Source organism: Cnephaeus nilssonii, assembly GCF_951640355.1.
Source record: "Cnephaeus nilssonii genome assembly, chromosome: X".
Taxonomy (NCBI): domain Eukaryota; kingdom Metazoa; phylum Chordata; class Mammalia; order Chiroptera; family Vespertilionidae; genus Cnephaeus; species Cnephaeus nilssonii.
The window spans coordinates 50,143,539-50,158,662 of NC_137071.1; the positions used below are offsets into that span (position 1 = coordinate 50,143,539).

Genomic DNA, 15,124 nt, shown 5'->3' on the forward strand with positions numbered 1-15,124 from the left:
GCTGTTTGTGTCTTCTCAAAATAAACAACTTCTGTTAAAAATTATTTTTTGTTTCACCCTTTGTTTTCATAGTAGCATAGTGTTATTCAGACACTAAGCCCAGCTCATGAGCATGTTTTACTGACCACACAAGTATGGGGCCCACACATGGAATCTGATTCTCATAAACCCCTGAGAACCCAAAACAGATATGCGGGACATGGTGTCTTGCAGAAAGGTGGCACTCTGAGCCAGGAACCTCAGCCAAATCTGTGTTCGAAGACTTCATCTTGAGGATTCGAGTTCAACTGCTCATGGAGGCAACAAGGGGCTCTGGTGAAGTGGACAGTAGTTACCAGGCTCCTTAGGGGAGGAGGTTGCCTTAGCAACTGTGCTCAGGACTGCACTCCCCCTTTGTTCACTGGCTCAATGAAACCACCCAGTATGGCAATCCAGTGTGAGTTGGGGCTGGGAGCAAAAAACATAGACCAGATGCAGCCCAGATCACTTCCATCCCTCAAGTTGATCCTTGAATGTAGCTACATTCAAGGGTCAACTTCCATCCAAAAGGAGATTTTTCTTTTTTTGTTCCCAACAGGCCCAAACCTCTAAGGCCTTGCAGCCAACACCCCTGTCTCCCTAGGCCCTGTGCTAGCTCGTGTTTCCAGACACCATCAGGCTGCTCTTCCCAAATGACACAACAGAGCTGGAAACAACCTAGAAAGCATACAGGGGAAGGGAGAGAGGCCATAGCTACTCTCAGACAAGAACAGGTGTTAAGATTTAAGATAAGGGTCAGAGAAGGAGGCTGGCTCAAGGTCGGCCTTATACAAGTAATACCTCTGTGAGACCCTATAGGTCAGGGTCCAGTGTTCACCGCAGCAGGGTCAGAGCCTCCTCCTTTTAAGGTCTAACTCACAGTGACCAAACTCAAAAGACTTACCAAGGGCTGGAGCTGGCATATTAATTAACCAAAGAGAGAGTACACCTTTAAAGCACAGGTCATAAACATGAAGCCTATGGGCTGAACTGAGCTTACACACGTTGTCTGTTGTACACAGTGGGTTTTTTTTTTAATTCTTAAAAATCTAGATGTGGCACAACCTCTGCAATTCATCTAGTTCTCCACCAGTCCCTGCTATGTTAAACCCAACCAGTTTCATTCATTTATATACCTGCCAGGTCCCTGGAAGCATTTTTGAGCCTGTGAGTTATGAATCAAGGTATTGTTGCAGGTTGGGTTCCCAGGAAGCAGGCTCTGGGATGAAATTCGGTGTGCAAGGTGTTTCTTAGGGAATGTCTTAGGGATCGAAATCTATGGGAGAAAAGGGAAGGAAACAGGCTTAGGCGGGAGAAAAGGACAGCAATGCAGACACCACAAAGCCTTGGCTGACTCAATGGCAAGCTTCGGCTTTAAAATGACCTGTCAGAATTGTCCTGCACTGGGCCAAAGGCAGGCCTTTGTACCCCTGTTTCAGTCACTGGCTGTAGGCCACTTCATTAAGGGCCTAACCTTGGGTGAGGTGACTCTTTCCAGCTGAGGCAATCCCAGAAGGCGCTGACAGCTAAAGAAGGTTCTTTGCTGACAGCACTCCTGGCTGCTGAGTCAACAAGTCCACCCTTGAAGGGGGATCGGGGCAACAGAGTTCAGTGTCCATCACAGGTGTCTTATCTCCAGGAGCAGTTCAGGTTAAATATGTACGAAGTCTTACTTTCTGATTCCCACTCCTTATATAGTTGGTTTGATTAAGCTCATAGCTTTCTTAAATTGTCACCATCTCAGGGTACATGCCAGTAGCCTTAGTTGGATTTGGTGTTTCACAACCCTTATTAATGCCCATTAACAAACCCTTTCCAAGGGCATGTCACATATGCAAATGGATAAGTCAATCCATCATAAAATACCAAGAATAATACTAGCATCTATCAAACACTAGCAATCTATCAAGCACCTATAATGGACCAGATACTGTGTGCTCTTCTATCCACTTCTTTTATTCATCCATTCAATAAGAAAGTAATGAGCTCCTTCTACATGCCTAACAGAGTCTAGGTGCTGAGAGTATAGTAGTGACAGATACAGACACCAGGTTGGTCCTCATGTAGTTCACAGGCCATTGGGACTGCTGCTGAGATTAGTTCACTTGGCAGCATTGGGGACCAGGACCAATAGGAGTCTGTTATCTAGGGGTCACCATCCTGGATATGAACTCCTCTGATCATCTCTTTTCTCTCAGTACTTAATTCATACTACTCCAGGCTTCTCTGCTACTCAACCTCCCACCACTCCTTTCCCTCCCATCTTTTTTAAATTGTGCCCATTGGAACCCCAATCCGGGAGACTAGTAAATACCCCTACAACCCAAGCAGAAAGTTCCCCCTGCCAACACCTTCCTTAATTGAAACCATACTTTGTTCTAAGAATCCCACTTCGCCTGTAGTCCTCTCCTCAGAGATATTTGTTCCCTCTACAAATACTTCTGCATCTGTTGGTGTAGGGGGTCCCTTTTTTACTCCCCACTGTACTTTCCAGACAGTGATTGCTGAACCTCCCAGTCACCACCTTTCATACAGTTTTTTCTTTCTACCCCTAGACTGGTCAAATCCAGGGTTACTTCAAATCCATGTGAAAACCCCATTGTAAATCCCTGGCTTGTCATTTCTTTGGCTTACTCACCTCTGATGACCTACTTTTTTGCTCCAGTCACCCACTATCAGGGTCACAAATAGACCTTATTATCCTCCAGAATTGATATATTACTGAAATATTAACTTCAATCCCCCACAACCTCAACTTCATTGAAACTTCCAACAACTTAACCCATTCATTCATTCAATATTTAGTAGGCATCTACCAAACACCAGGCATGGTGTTAAGTACTGAATATACAATTTGAATATGACAAGCACAATCTTTGCTCTCATGGAGTTCAGTCTACTTTTTCCTTATTTCTTAAACCTTCTCTCTATTCCAACTTCTTCCCAATTAGTTCAGGTCTAGCATTTTGACCACTATCTTGTAAACATCCTCACATGGATCCATCATTTTAGATTATTAAGAAAACACAATTCTGTCCACATTCTCTGTTCCCACCACACAGGCTGCTGGAGAAGACCACACACATAATTATGCAAACTGGTGCTCTCTTACCAAAAGGGGGCCTTCAGCTCTGTTAAAAAAAATACTTCTCAAGTCTTGGAAGCACAGAGCAGGAAAGAAGATGGCGGCCAGCGAGACAGCAGTGAGGAAGTGAGCGTGAGTGAGTGAGAGAGCAAAAGGGGAGTGCATGGACATGTGGTGTGTGTGTATGTGTGAATGTGAGTGAGGGACAGTTAGATTCTGCAGGACTTTTGGGGGCTGGCAGACCAGGCTCCCTAGCCAGGAAGCCTCTGCTACCACTGCAATCTCTCTCAAGGTGGCTGACTCTGCCACAGAAGCTGCACCATCTTGAAGGAGAGAGCTTCTGTGACTGGGAGCCCTGCCTCACCTCCACCCAGGGTGCTCCCAGACACCATTGGGGTCCCTACAGCCACTCCAGCCAGGGACCTGCTGCCTTGGCTGTGGACCCACAAACACTGAGACTCCTGCCTCCCCAGCTATGGGCTCCTGTGAGTTCTGGAGCATGCTCCCCTCTCACAAGCCAGACAGTTTAGCCCCAGGTACCTCGACCACATGCAAACAGCCAAGCCTTATGCAGCAACACTGGGAACCAAGCCTCATGCAGCAACCCCAGGTGCCCCTTCTATGCACGAAGAGCCAAGCCTTACGCAGCAACCCTGGACCCCACAACTGTGTTAGCCACCACCAAGTCTGACTCGGCAAATCCACGCGCTGCAACTGAGCATAAGCAGCCAAGCCTTACGCAGCACCCCAGGTGCCTCACGCAGCAACCCCTGATGCTAGCTGCCACCAAGCCCGACACAGCAACCCCAGGCACTGCAAATGAGTATGAGCAGCCAAGCCCTATGCAGCAACACCAGGTGCCTCATGCAGCAACCCCAGGTGCCGCAACCATGCAAATTGCTGCCAAGCCCAATGCATCAACCCCAGGCCTGGTAACTATGTGATCTGCCGCCAAGCCCACCACTGCAGTCACAGGCCCAGTATGACTCGACACCTAGATCCTTTGGTGAGAGCAAAAATGAAGAGACAAAGAAACAACCCCCAAAGGAAAGAAAAAGAGGAATCACCAGAAAAGGAACTAAATGAAATGGAGGGATGCAATTTGTCAGGAAAAGGATTCAGAATAAGGGTCATACAGTTCATAACTCAGATGGATGTGAAAATCAACAACTTATGTAAGAATCAAGAGGAAATAAAGAGTGATATAACTACAATAAAAAAAAGACTATAGAAGGTTTCAACAGTAGACTAGAAGAGGCAGAGGATCAAATTAATGAATTAGAAGACAGGGCAGCAAAACACATCCAATATGAACTGCAAATGGAGAAAAAAAATAAAAGGCAGGAGGATAACCTAAGAGTGCTTTGGGACAACATGAAACAACACAACATACATAAAATAGGGATGCTAGAACAACAAGAAGACGAGCAAGGGTTAGAAAACCTACTTGAAGAAATAATGTCAGAAAACTTCCCTGATTTGGGGAAGAAGAAATTCACACAAGCACAGAGAGTCCCAAACAAGATGAACCCAAAAGGACCCACACCAAGACACATTGTAATTACAATGGTAAACATTAATGACAAAGAGAGAATCTTAAAGGCTGCAAGATAGAGACAGAAAGTTACCTACAAGGGATCTCCCAATAGATTATCAAATTATTTCTCAACAGAAACACATCAGGCTAGAAAGGAATGGAAGGAAGTATACAAAGTTATGCAGGTCAGGGACTGAGTCCAAGAATACTTTATCCATCAAGGTTATCATTCAAAATTGAAGTGGAAATCAGGAGCTTCACCGACCAAAAAAAAAAAAAAAAAATGCCTGCCAAAACCGGTTTGGCTCAGTGGATAGAGCGTTGGCCTGTGGACTCAGGGGACCCAGGTTCGATTCTGGTCAAGGGCATGTACCTTGGTTGCGGGCACATCCCCAGTAGGTGGTGTGCAAGAGGCAGCTGATCGATGTTTCTCTCTCATCGATGTTTCTAACTCTCTATCCCTCTCTCTTCCTCTCTGTAAAAAATCAATAAAATATATATTTTTTAAAAAGCCTAATGGAGTTTATCACTACCAAGCCAGCAATGCAAAAAATGCTAAAGGGACTGTGGTAAAAAAAGAAGAAATAAAAAGGGAAGAAGGAACGCAGGCACAAAAAAATAAAAATGGCTACAAACAAGTACCTATCAATAATAATATTGAATGTAAATGGACTGAATGCTCCAATCAAAAACATCGAGTGGCTGAATGGATAAGAAAACATAACCCATAACCCATATATATGCTGTCTGCAGGAGACCCACCTCAGAACAAGGGACACACACAGACTGAGAGTGAAGGGATAGAAAAATATCTTTCAGGCAAATGGAAATGAAAAAAAAAGGCTGTGGCAGCAATACTTATATGGGACAAAATAGACCTCAAAAGTGAAAGCCATAACAAGAGATAAGGAAGGCCACTTTATAATACTAAAGGGATCAATACAACAAGAAGATATAATTCTGGTAAACATATATGCACCCAATACAGGGGCACCCAAATATATTTTTAAAAAAAAATTCTGGAAAAAATCAAGGGGGAGATCAATAACAGTACAATCATAGTAGGGGAATTTTAATACCCCAGTGACATCACTGGATAAATCCTCTGGAAAAAAACTTCAGCAAAGAAACAGCAATCTTAAATGACTCACTAGATCAGATGGACTTGACATTTTCAGAACATTTCAACTCAAAGATACTGAATATACATTTTTCTCAAGTGCACATAGGACATTTTCAAAGATAGACCACATATTGGGTCACAAGCAAAGTCTCTCCAAATTCAAGAAGATTGAAATCATACCAAGCATCTTCTCAGACCACAATGGCATAATATTAGAAATAAACTACAATAAAAACAATAAAAAAAATCAAACACTTGGAGGCTGAATAGCATGCTATTAAACAATCATTGGGTTACCAAAGACATCAAAGAAGAAATTTAAAATATCCTGAAAACAAATTACAATGAAAACATAACATCCAAAATCTATGGGACACAGTCAAAGCAGTCCTGAGAGGGAAGTTTATAGTTCTATACGCCTACCTCAAAAAAAAAAAGGTAATAAATTATCAAACCCTGCAACTTAAAGAATTAGAAAGAGAGCAATAAGAAACACCCATAGTGAGCAGAAGGAAGGAGATAATAAAGATCAGAGCAGGAGGATTAAGATGGTGGCTGGCAGGACAGAGGTGAGGGAGAGGAAGTTAGGGAGTGAGGGGATGAAAGGAGAGTGTGTAGATTTGTGTGGTGAGTATGTGAGTGAGGAACAGTTATATCCCCGTAGGAGCAGCAGGGGCTGGCAGACCAGGCTCTCTTGGACAGGGAGAGACTACCACTGCTGCAGGCACTGCCCCAGACTATGGGACTTGGGCATGGAGCCCACACCATCTTGAAGGGGAGAATGGCCTTTTTTAGGAACTCATCAGCACTTCCAACCAGACAGGCCTTGGAACTGCCCTGCGAACCAGCAGCCACTCCAGCCAAAAACCTGCTGCCCCACATGCAGACCCGCAGACTCTGGGACCTTCACCTCCAAAGGAGTACTGCTCCGGCAGCAGTAAGTACAACCTCCTCCTCCCCAGCAGCAGAACTCAGGACATCACATTCATGCATTTCCAGCACGCACAGGCATCCAGGGCTCACCACTCCATAGGCAGCACCTGGGAGCCACTGGGAGCCCCCGCGGATGTGATTTTGTACAGAAAAGGGCACTCTGCCCCGCAGTAGAAATTCTGAACTCCCTCTTCCTGAATAACTGCCCACGGACACCCAAGCTGTGCAACTTCAGTGCCAGGGCCCCTCAGAGTGCATCAGAGCTCTGCGCAGGCAAAGGCACCTCCACGCTCACGCATTTCCAACGAGCAGGCCCCCTGAGCCCATCTATCCACAGCGCACTCAGGGGAGCAGCTGTGAGACTCTTCTGGGTGTGATTCTGCACAGACAAAGGCACACTGCCCCACAGTAAAAATTATGAATTCCCTCTTCCTAAATAACTGCCCACAGCCACCCCAGCTGCTCAACTTCAGTGCCAGGGCACCTCAAAGTGTGTCAGAGCTCTGAGTCAGCAAACATACCTCCATAGATGCACATTTCCAACAGGCAGGCACCCTGAGCCCATCTATCCACAGGGCGCTCCTGGGAGACACTGTGAGCTCTCCCTGGGTGTGATCTTGGACAAACAGGGACACACTCCACCACCACCCTCTGCCCCCGGGCAGTAGAAATTCAAAATTCACTCATCCTGGATACCTGCCCACAGACGTCTCAACTACACAGCTACACTGCCAGGGCCCTTCAGAGTGCTTCAGTGTGCCTTGCTGGCAAATGTACAGCGGGTGCCCCTGTGAGCCGCCACTGGGAGCGAGTGCCTATCCACCACAGGTGCAGCAGCAAAAGCTGAGTCTGCCCACCCCACAACTACAGAACTCTGGACACCACAGTCACGCCTTTCCAGAGTGCAGGCCCCATGAGACCCATCACCCCAACAGACAGTTCCTGGGTGCCACTGTGAGTCCCCTCTGGGCACGTATGATTTCAATCAAGAGCACAAGACAGCAAAAATTGGGTGCTGACCTCTAGAGACCACAGTTGTGCCACTCCAGCTCACAGGCCTACATCAAGAGAACCCAAATAGCTCAAGGAGGGAGTTACACTAGATTACCAAGCCCAGGAGACCTGAGAAATCACACCAGTAGCACCATCCCCAAAAGAACCTAGGTAGCAAAGCAATTGGATCTACAATTAAAACATTACAAGAAAACATGGGAAGACAAAAAAAGCAATCCCCAAAGGAAAGAAAAAGAGGAATCACCAGAAAGGGAGTTAAATGAAATTGAGGCTAGCAACATACCTGAGAAAGAATTTAGAGTAATGGTTATAAGAATGCTTAAATGGCTGGATGACAAATACACACAACTCAATGAGAATTATAAGGAGCTGAATGAGAATGTCGCCAACATGTAAAGGAATGAAGAGGAGATGAAGAATGACATAGCTGCAATAAAGAACACAATGGAAGGCTTAAACAGTAGACTAGAAGAGGCTGAGGACCGCATCAGCAAATTAGAAGACAAGGTAGGAAAAAACACACAAACACAGCAACAACTGGAAAAAAGACTTAAAAAGCAAGAGGAGAGCGTAAGGGAGCTTTGGGACAACACAAAATGAAAGAACATTCGCATAATAGGGGTACCAGAAGGAGAGGAAAGGAAGCAAGGAATAGAAAACCTGTTTGAAGAAATAATGACAGAAAATTTCCCTGATATTGGCAAGAAAAAAACCATGCAAGTCCAAGAAGCACATAGAGTCCCAAACAAGATGAACCCTAAAATTCCAACACCAAGACACATCATAATTAAATTGGCAAACACCAACGACAAAGTAAGAATCTTAAAGGCTGCCAGAGAGAGAGAGAAAGTTACCTACAAGGGTTCTCCTATTAGAATATCAATGGATTTCTCAACAGAAACACTCCAGGCCAGAAGGGAATGGAATGAAATTTACAAAGTGATGCAAAGCAAGGGACTGAACCCAAGAATACTATACCCAGCAAGGCTACCATTCAAAATTTAGGGTGGAATCAGGACCTTCACAGACAAAAGGGGGCTAAGAGAATTGATCACTACCAAGCCAGCAATGCAAGAAATGCTAAAGGGACTGCTGAAAAAAAGAAGGAGAAAGGCAAGAAGAAACACAAACATTAAGGAAAAATATGACAACAAACATATACTTATCAATAATAACATTAAATGTAAATGGATTAAATGCACCAATCAAAAGACATAGGGTAGCTGAAAGGATAAGAAAACATGACCCATATATTTGCTGTCTGCAAAAGACCCATCTCAGAACAAAGGATTCACACACACTGAGAGTGAAGGGATTGAAAAATATTTTTCAGGCAAATGGAAATGAGAAAAAAGCTGGGGTTGCGATACTTATATCCGATAAAATAGACAAAAAGTAAAGGCCATAACTAGAGATAAGGAAGGCTACTACATAATACTAAAGGGAGCAATTCAACAAGAAGATATAACTCTGGTAAACATATATGCACCCAATACAGGAGCACCCAAATACACAAAACAACTTCTGGAAGATATCAAGGGAGAGATCTATAGCAATACAATCATAGTAGGGGACTATAATACCCCACAGACACCATTGAATAAATCAATTGAACAAAAAATCAGCAAAGAAACAGCAACCCTAAATGACACATTAGATCAGATGGACTTAATTGATATCTTTAGAACATTTCACCCCAAAGCTACAGAATATACATTCTTCTCCAGTGTCAACCAAACATTTTCAAGGATAGACAACATATTAGGACACAGGCAAAGTCTCTTCAAATTCAAGAAGATAGAAATCATATCAAGCATGTTCTCAGATCATAGTGGCATAAGACTGGAAATCAACTACAATAAAAACAATCCAAAGAAATTAAACACCTGGAGACTAAATAGAATGCTATTAAACAATGACTGGGTTACCAGAGAGATCAAGGAAGAAACAAAAAACATCATGGCAACAAACGAAAATGAAAACACAACAATCCAAAATCTATGGGACACAGTGAAAGCAGTCTTGAGAGGGAACGTCATAGCTCTACAAGCCTACTGCAAAAAAAACAAGAAACAATGGTAATAAATTATCTAATGCTACAACTCAAAGCGTTAGAAAGAGAGCAACAAGGAAAGCCCAGTGTAAGCAGAAGGAGGGAAATAATAAAGATCAGAGCGGAGATAAATGACATAGAGACCAAAAAAACAATACAAACGATCAACAAAACCAAGAGTTGGTTCTTTGAAAGGATAAACAAGATTGATGAACCTCTCGCCAGGCTCACCAAAAAGCAAAGAGAGAGGACCCAAATAAACAAAATAAGAAATGAAAGAGGAGAAATAACAACAGACCCCACCGAAATACAGAGGATTGTTAAAAAATATTAGGAACAACTCTATTCCAAAAAACTGGACAACCAGAAGGAAATGAACATATTCCTAGAAAAATACAACCTTCCAAAACTCAATCAGGAAGACTAAAAATCTCAATAGGCAAAAAACTATGAACGAAATTGAAGCCGTCATTAAAAAGCTTTCAGAAAAAAAAAAAAAAAAGCCCGGGGCCAGACAGCTTCACAGGGGAGTTTTACCAAACATTCAAGGAAGAACTAAAACCTATCTTCCTTAGACTATTCCAAAAAATGCAAGAGGAAGGAACACTTCCAAGCTCATTCTATGAAGCCAGCATCACCCCAATACCAAAACCAGATAAAGACAACACAATGAAAGAGAGTTATAGGCCAATATCCCTCATGAACATAAATGCCAAAATCCTCAACAAAATTCTAGCAAATCGGATCCAGCAGTACATCAGAAAGATCATACACCATGACCAAGGAGGATTTATCCTAGGGATGTAAGGATGGTACAATATCCACAAATCAATAAACGTAATACATCACATAAACAAACTGAGAAATAAAAATCGCATAGTCATATCAATTGATGCAGAAAAAGCATTTGGCAAAATCCAACACCCTTTCTTGATAAAAACTTTCAGCAAGGTGGGAATAGAAGGATCATAACTCAACATAATAAAAGCCATATATGACAAACCCACAGCCAACATCATACTCAATGGGAAAAAAATAAAACCATTTCCCCTAAAAACAGGGACAAGACAGGGATGCCCGCTTTCACCACTCCTATTCAACCACAGTACTGGAAGTGCTAGCCACAGCCATCAGAAAAGAAGAAGAAATAAAGGGCATCCAAATTGGAAAAGAAAAAGTAAAATTTTCATTATTTGCAAATGACATGATACTCTACATAGAAAACCCTAAAGACTCCATAAAAAATTATTAGACTTAATAAATGAATTCGGCAATGTAGCAGGAAACAAAATCAATGCCAAGAAATCTATGGCATTTCTATATACCAACAGTGAACTTACAGAAAGAGAGACTAAGAAAACAATCCCATTTACCATCGCACCAAAAAAAATTAAGATACCTAGGAATAAACTTAACTAAGAAGGTAAAAGACCTCTACACAGAAAACTACAGGACATTGAAAAAAGAGATAAAGAAAGACATAAATAGATGGATTGGTAGAATCAACATCATTAAAATGTCCATACTACCCAAAGAAATCTATAGATTCAATGCACTCCCCATTAAAATACCAACGGCATATTTCACAGACCTAGAAAGAACTCTCCAAAAATTCATCTGGAATAAAAAATGACCCAGAATAGCTGCAGCAATCCTGAGAAAGAATAACAAAGTAGGAGGGATCTCAATACCAGATTTCAAGCTCTATTACAAGGCCACTGTTCTCAAAACAGCCTGGTACTGGCATAAGAACAGGCATATAGACCAATGGAATGGAATAGAGAACCCAGCTATCGACCCAAACCACTGTGGTCAATTAATATTTGACAAAGGAGGCATGAACATACAATAGAGTCAAGACAGTCTCTTCAATAAATGGTGTTGGGAAAATTGGACAGACACATGCAAAAAAATGAAACTAGATCACCAACTTACACCATACACAAAAATAAACTCAAAATAGATGAAGGACTTAAACATAAGATGGGAAACCATAAAAATACTAGGGGAATCCACAGGCAGAGAAATCTCAGACATATGCTGAAGCAATTTCTTCACTGATACTGCTCCTAGGGCAATGGAAGCTAAAGAGAAAATAAACAAATGGGACTACATCAAAATAAAAAGCTTTTGCACAGCAAAAGAAACCATCCACAAGACAACAAGAAAGTCCACTGTATGGGAGAACATACTTGCCAATGTTATCTCCGATAAGGGTTTAATCTCCAACATCTACAGGGAATTCATACAACTTAAAAGGAAGATAAATGATCCAATAAAAAATGGGCAATGGACCTAAATAGAACCTTTTCAAAAGAAGACAGAAGGAAGGCTAAGAGACATATGAAAACATGCTCAAAGTCACTAATTATCCGAGAGATGCAAATCAAAACGACAATGCGGTAGCATCTCACACCTGTCAGAATGGCAAACATCAACAAATGAACAAACGACAAGTGCTGGCGAGGGTACAGAGAAAAAGGAACCCTTGTGCACTGCTGGTGGGAATGCAGACTGATGCAGCCACTGTGGAGAACAGTATGGAGTTTCCTCAAAAAACTAAAAATGGAACTCCCATTTGACCCAGTAATCCCACTTCTAGGAATATATCCCAAGGAACTAGAAACACTAAACAGAAAGGACATATGCACCCCTATGTTCTTAGCAGCACAATTTACAATAGTTAAGATTTGGAAACAGCCTATGTGCCCATCAGCAGATGACTGGATCAGAAAACTATGGTACATCTACAGAATGGAATACTACGCTGTGGTAATAAAGAAGGAATTCTTACCATTTGCAGCAGCATGGATGGAATTGGAGAACATTATGCTAAGTGAAATAAGCCAGGCAATGACAGAAAAATACCACATGATCTCACTCATTTATGGAAAATAAAGAATATTATAACGTGATGAACAAAAAGATAGATACAGAGGCAGTAAAGCATCAAACAGACTGTCAAATTACAGAGGGAAGGTTGGGGGGTGGGAGATAAGAGATCAACTGAAAGACTTGTATGCATCCATATAAGCATTACCAATGGACGCAAGACACTGGGGGGTGAGGGCATGTATGGGAGTGGGATGGGGGGGGCAATGGAAGATATTTACACATGTAATACCTTAATCAATAAAATAAATTGGGGAAAAATAAAATAAAATATAAACAAAAGCTTTAAAAAATATATCAGAGTAGAAATAAATGACACAGAGAATAAAAAAAAAACCAATACAAAAGATCAACAAAACCAAGAGCTGATTATTTGAAAGGATAAACAAAATTGATGAACCTCTAGCCAGGCTCACCAAGAAACAAAGAGAGAGGACCCAAATAAAATCAGAAATGAAAGAGGTGAAGTAACAACCGACCCCACAGGGTCTGGGTGAGGCCGCGCGCCCCTGGGATCGGGTGAGGACGCACGTCCCCGGGTCCGGGTGAGGCCGCGTGCCCCTGGGTCCGGGTGAGGCTGGGTCCCAGGCCCGGGTGAAGCCGCACGCCCCCAGGCCCGGGTGATGCTGGGTCCCGGGTCCGGGTGAGGCTGCGCGTCCCTGAGTCCGGGTGAGGCCGCGCTCCTGGGTCCAGGCGAGACCAAACCAGAGGGAGTTGGAACTGCATTACCACCATTTGTCCACCATCCAGAACTGAAAAGTCAGTGTTGACATGTACACATAAGGAAATGGTAGACATTGAAATTGGGTCTCAAAAGAACTGTTGGTCCAAAAAGAAACTCACTACAGACTGATTCATTTGCCTGTCAGCATAACTATTATTGCTCGTCTCACATTCGGTTCTTATAAGTATATTTCTAGTAACACATGATCTCACTCATCTAGGGGAAATGATGAACAACATAGACTGAGGAACAAGAACAGACCCAGAAACAAGGAGGCATCAATCGGACTGTCGGGCCTCAGAGGGAGGGTAGGGGAGGGTGGGGGTAGTGGGGAGAGATCAACCAAAGGACTTGTGTGCATGCATAAAAGCCTAACCAATGGTTAAGGACAACAGGAGGGTGGGGGAATCCGTGGGGAGGGGTGTGGGATGGGAATGGGGGGATGAGGACAAATATGTGACACCTTAATCAATAAAGAAATTTTTAAAAAAAGAAAAGTACCACATGATCTCACTCATTTATGGATAATAAAGAACATTATAAACTGATGAACAAAAAGATAGATACAGAGACAGTAAAGCATCAAACAGACTGTCAAATTACAGCGGGAAGTTTAGGGAGAGGTGGAGGAGATAAGAGATCAACCGAAGTACTTGTATGCATGCATATAAGCATGACCAATGCACGCAAAACACTGGGGGGTGAGGGCATGTATGGGAGTGGGGTGAGGGGGAGCCTATGGTAAGATATGTACACATATAATACCTTAATAAAAAATGGAAAAAAAACCTAGCAGATTCAGAAGATAAATGTATAATAGAAGGCCACAACTGTACATTTATTTGTGACTTGAATAGAATTAAACCTTCAAAAAACACAGAAACATTAGAATTACTACTGAAGGAATTTTTTGAATTTTTTTGGAAATTTAGCTTTCAATAAAAATTCCATAAATATTCAACAGGGAAGAGAAAGAACAAACCTGAACCTTCTCCATTGCACATTCAGAATCCTTTTGAAACTTCTCTCAACATCAGTAAAAATGTAAGTCAAAGCCAGCTGCAAAAATTTGTAGATCTGGCCAGAGAAAGTGCCTGGATTTTACATCAGGAAGATAAAGATCACCCTTCCCCATCAAGTAATCAGCCATGGGGGCTGGCAACCTTGCTGCTACCTTCCATAGCAAAGAGTATGTCTCATGACAAGAAGAAAAGGAAGAAGCCTGCAAGTGAGAGAATTAAAAACTTGTTGGAATCCATAAAAAGCAGTCCAGAAAATTCCACAAACACCAATGGGAAAAGAACAGTTAGTACACAGGCATAATGGGTACTGCTTTGCTTCACGAACTGGTTTTATTTTATAAAATGATCTTTGGACTGCCTGGGAGAACTGGTGTGGAATTTTCACAGAGCTCAACTTTCATGTGATGTCTCTTCTTGATCTTCCATCTTCTTGCTGGGCCCTTTCCCTGGTCTGAAGTTCTGGGACATTTTCAGGCTGCTACCCAGTGGCAGTTTATTAAAACAGCAGCCACAAGGAGGAGCAGATGAAAAAAGATTGGAATGTACTTTAATAGATGAACTGTACAGAGCAAATGGTAATAATTAGTTTTAGAATCACACCATTGTTTATATCCATGTCAGTCCCTGGTATGTACATATACATTCAATGAGTAAAATAAAGCTTCAAATTTTGGTAGTACTCATTAGTATATACTTTTGCATTCTTTAAGCAAAGTGCTCTTA

At 42.4% G+C, this 15,124-nt stretch overlaps 1 pseudogene across 1 annotated transcript; it reads left to right on the top strand.

The window, feature by feature from the left end:
• The first annotated feature begins 3,876 nt into the window (after positions 1-3,876).
• Positions 3,877-14,702, top strand: LOC307095305 (poly(A) RNA polymerase, mitochondrial-like; annotated as a pseudogene). The gene is made up of 2 exons: positions 3,877-3,982; positions 14,176-14,702. The product of its transcript is annotated as a poly(A) RNA polymerase, mitochondrial-like (transcript).
• The last annotated feature ends 422 nt before the right edge of the window (positions 14,703-15,124 follow it).